We start from the raw sequence: 4,850 nt of genomic DNA, 5'->3' as shown, positions 1-4,850 counted from the left end.
CTTACTGGTGAAATCTTTAAATTTTTTAGAAAATGAATTGCCGCTGCTTTTAGAAAATTTAAATTTAGCACTAAGAAATTCTTTCTGGTTTCAACATGACGGAGCCCCGCCACATATTCACATAAATGTACAAAATTACTTAAACAAGTGGAAGAGGAATCAGTGGATTGGCCGTGGTGGTCCGATTGTGTGGCCGGATTTTGCGGCCAGATCTCCTGATCTGACCTGCGCGCCGATGGACTACTTTTTGTATGGGATATGTCTCAGAACAAGTATATAAAATGCCTCCAACAACGGCAGATGATACGAAAATACGGATTCAAGAATGTTTCAATCAAATTACAGAGCAGACCTTACAAAATGTTGAACGTTCCTTCATACATCGGCTTGAAATATGTCTTCAACAAAATGGCGGCCTGATTGAACAACTCTTATAAAGCATTTACATCTTTCTGTAACGTTAGTAATAATGGTATTGATTTTCTTTATTTGTAATTGATTTATTAACTACTGTATATTTTGTGAATGTAACCCTTCCTTTCTCTTAAAACAGTTCAATAAAGAATGAGAAGCTACAGTTTACTGACATCATAGCCCCTTACTAAATGTTGAAGTTTTGGTCGTTATTTCATAGTTTGTTTCAGTCGTTCTTTGAAAAATCAAAGTTTTCCTATGATTTCCTAATAAAGTATTTTATTGAAGGGTATCATGGTGCCATATTTTTTGAAAGCTGGTTTTATTGCCTTTAACATGGGCAAATAAAATTTAGGGTGTTCCATTTAAAAAAATTGACTTTCGAGTGAAATAGTCAAGCTCCATCACCCTGTATATTAGTCAGTGATTTTTTAATCAGTGAACATTCATTATTATACCCAAGGATATGGTACATTTTGTACTAGGTTCTGTTTTTTGACAACCTTTTTAGATGGGGGAGGAATTTGATTGATTTGGGGGTAGTTTTTCAAGTTTAAGCCCCATTTTCTCTAAAACTATAAACTTTAGACTCATGAACCATTATATCAAAAGCATCGTAGTTATGGGTAGAATTCATTTTAGTATTCAAATACAGGGTGTTCCATTTAAAAAAACATATGTTTGGTTTGCCACGGACTTTTGTGTGCATCCTGTATAATGAAAATATTTTTAGAATATAGATCTCTTAACTATGTACCTCGCGACAAAAAATTATTTCATTATTCCTCGTCGGTCAGGCGTAATCTTCCACCCCATCTTGGTTGCACCACCCTGTATACATATTGAAAAATCCAATAGAAAAAATAGAAAATGGAGAGAGACATACTGATATTTGTCATTCTAAGAGCATCGTTCAATTCGATAGAAGAGTCAAAGATATAAAAATTCCTGTAAAAATTAAAGTCCCACTAATTTTTATACAAGTAATAGTCTCAGTTCATTGTTATTTATAATACTAGTGAATGAGTTAATGAGGACTAACAGAATAAGAAAGCAACTGCAGATAATAATAGGGTCACATATTACAATTAGTAAAATTGAAAGTTCTGATGTACATAGATGATATTTTGATTACTTAAAAATTAAAAAAATTATAGATATATGGGCAGTACAAATAACAATTGGAAATGGAATGAAACATGACAAAAAGCAAAATAATGGTGATAAATGGCAAAGAAATCAACAAAACAAGAATAAAATACAGAAATATAGTAGCTAGAAACAGTAAAAATTTATGAATATCTGGTTAATCATTGCTGACGATGAAAAAATCGAATTTTGAACTAGAAACGAAGAGTGGAAAATTTGAATAAGTGACATTATTCAATAAACAAGACACTAGGACAGGGAGAATTGATAATAGAAATGAAATTAAGAATATTGAATTCAATCAACTGAACTGGTACGGACATGCGATGAGGATGGAATCAAATAGAATAACATGGAGGGTACACAAAGCAAGAAATGTAACATAAAAGAGGAATAAAACAAATAGCAGAGGCGGGAAAAATAAGAGAGAAACTGTAAAGGGGAAGAAAGTACCTAACGAAAGAAAATAGGAACACATGGGATTAGTGGTTATATAGAAATATAGGACACTAATCCAAATCCAACGCCCGTGAAGTGTAAATAGAAGGAGAGTAGGAAAGAAAAGGTTAATGCCTATAGAAGTTAATTATACAGATATCCACTTTTGATTGGAATCTAGGGTATCTTAGAAAATAAGTATGGTAAACACCGAAGACACATACTCAAATCAGAAATTTGATACCTCCATTTGTTTTCGAGATAATGGGATAATAGTCATTTTTGTAATATTTTTTTACCATTTCTGTACCTTTGCTGCTAATTGAATTAAGATAAAAACTGGCTCATATTTTTTCAGAATGGACTTAATAGATGATATTGGTGTTTTTAGTAGCAAAATTGTATTTTTTTTAAATGAGTATTAGTTATGGTCTAGAAACATTTATTCAGGTTTTTTTTTATTTTATTAATATATTTCTACTAAGGTTAAACATTAAGTTTATTAACGAAGGATTTATGAAAAAAAATTACAAAAAACTTATATTGTGTCTTCAATTTATTGGGAACAAGTAACAAAAATAAACAATGGTACTACATAATTAAAAATTTAAAAGAAAAGTGTGATACAGAAAAAATACATAAACGAGATGTATAGGAGTCCCAAAATTAGCACACAATATTTTATCAATGCATTTTATGATTAAAAATAAGAGAAAAACATTGCCTCCTAAAGCGATTACAGCTCCTTAAATGTGAGCCGATTAAAATTGCTTACTCCAGACGCGATAATAAAATAATATCTAAATTTTAATGAGGAGCATCTGTTCCATATTGGGAGTGTTGTGGATAGATATTTCTTCAACTTTTTCATATGCGGACATTTCAAAAATTTAAGCAACAATTTATGCTACAAAAAGTAATAATTTATATAAATAGTGAGCTCTTCAAGAAACAATTGGAAAAAAAAATTTGTAGAAGGAAAAACATAACTTAGTTATGTTGATCAAATGTGGTTTTTTTGTACTATTATTTTATTAATGCTCCTTAACTTTTTTTTGTAAGTATCTTTCTCTCAGTTTTTGATGCTGTTGGTTTTACATTTTTTTTTGTGTTATTTAATACTCCCGCTGTCAATATCTCTGAAATGAAGAAATTTATTTAGTTCCCAAATAGCTTCAAATTGCAGTTAGAATTGTTAGTTCAAATCTTTCTGTATAGATGGTGCAAGGATACTAAAAAATGTATTGATTCCTGGAACGTGGATGTGCGGTTCATCTGAACATCGTTAAATTTTGAGTAATTCTTGTAATATAAAGTTTTTCCCAATATTTACTTTTTCAATAAGGATAAAAGCCATGGATAGTGACCATTCGTGAAAGCTAAAATGAGAGCTTTGGACTAGTTTTAATACACGTTTCTTACATTTCTCATGTTGTTCGTGGAATATTAGTGGCTCTTGACGCTGTGCGGATGCTGACATTAGAATGATCATCAAATTGATTTAAGGCATTTTAAAAATTATAATCATTTGGTGGTCTTCCTTGACCTCTACGTCCAAGTTGCCTCCGATTTGTGTATCCCCGTTGGTATTCCCTTGGTGCCGCTAATGCTCTCCCATTACAAAATCCATACACAAAATGAATGTCTATTAAAATTCTGCATTTTTGTTTAGATTTTACTTAAAGTCCAATACAGCACCGTAAAGTGAATGCAAAAATTTAAGTTTAATAATCTGTCAAATTAATTCAAGTAAACAAACGTTTGTTTTTATGGCCTATCTACCTATTCATGTAATCCTTTTTCATTCTTGAGATTATGTAATAAAACTTTAAAATCAATTTTTACCGAAAACGAAGCATTTTAACGAAGTAAATCAAGAGTACATTTTCTTGTAAAAAACTCATAGATATCATAGATTGATGTTTAAATTTGAAAATATTGACATGCAAAAAATTGGGGGCGCATTTTACCCGTGAGCCCCCCTGACTAAAATGTTTAAACAGTTTTCATGTAGTTCGTTAGAACATTCATTGAGTGTCCAACATACCAAAATTCATAATATGTTAACTGGTTTTGGAAATATTTTGAAAAATATGATCTCCTGAGGCCTCTTTAGAAGGACGTAGCTCCTTTCAGAAGCATTTTTCAACCCTTGTTTATAGGAAAAATTAATCTTATATTTGATCGTAGAATATACTGCTGAAGTATTGCACACTAATTATGGGACAACTTGTAGATATAACATATAAAAGATCTGTTCATAGTATGCTAATTATTGGACACTCTGTATACTCACACAGCCAAATTACCTACTCAAAATAGCTAGTTTGTTGCTTGTCTCACCTATGGCATACCGATGAAAACTAATAATGTCGAAACCAGATTGAGAGTGTAATTCATTACTGATTCAAAGACCATTAGCCACCCCTCCCCCTACCTCTGTAGTTGTTTCCTCACAATATCTTTAACTAAATTTTTCTACATTTTGGGATATTGTTTTATTATTTATTTTGCTAATCTTGAATATTATAACAGAAGATGTTATTAAGCTATTCCTAACTACAATACATGGTAGATATAATAAAACAAAACTTTAATTGAATAAATCCACTTTTATATGTTATAAGTTAAAATAATATAGTAGTAGACAATTCTGTTTCCTACCAGAAGTTATTCCTGTTTTTAATGTAGTCACGCTTTTATTAGAATTGACCTAAAAAGGAAAAAAAAAATTAAAATTTACTTTTTAAAAAGAATACTGATGTACATACATTGTTTAAAATTTCTAATCCATGTCTTAATGAAAATATTTTAGTTCTTTAAATTTCTTCAGAATTTTCAGGAAACCT

The 4,850-nt window shown here is 30.6% G+C and overlaps 1 long non-coding RNA gene across 1 annotated transcript; it reads right to left on the bottom strand.

Moving 5' to 3' along the window:
• Positions 1-4,579: 4,579 nt before the first annotated feature.
• On the bottom strand, positions 4,580-4,850 carry LOC108913820. Its single transcript, XR_001964641.1, has 2 exons — positions 4,773-4,850; positions 4,580-4,714 (listed from the first exon to the last, which is right to left on the bottom strand). It is a non-coding gene; the product is annotated as an uncharacterized LOC108913820 (long non-coding RNA).

The sequence above is a fragment of the Anoplophora glabripennis genome, unplaced genomic scaffold (genome assembly GCF_000390285.2).
Source record: "Anoplophora glabripennis isolate ALB-LARVAE unplaced genomic scaffold, Agla_2.0 scaffold942, whole genome shotgun sequence".
NCBI classification, from domain to species: Eukaryota; Metazoa; Arthropoda; class Insecta; order Coleoptera; family Cerambycidae; genus Anoplophora; species Anoplophora glabripennis.
Note: the sequence above shows the minus strand (reverse complement) of the source record. Positions and strands in the feature narration are given on the sequence as shown.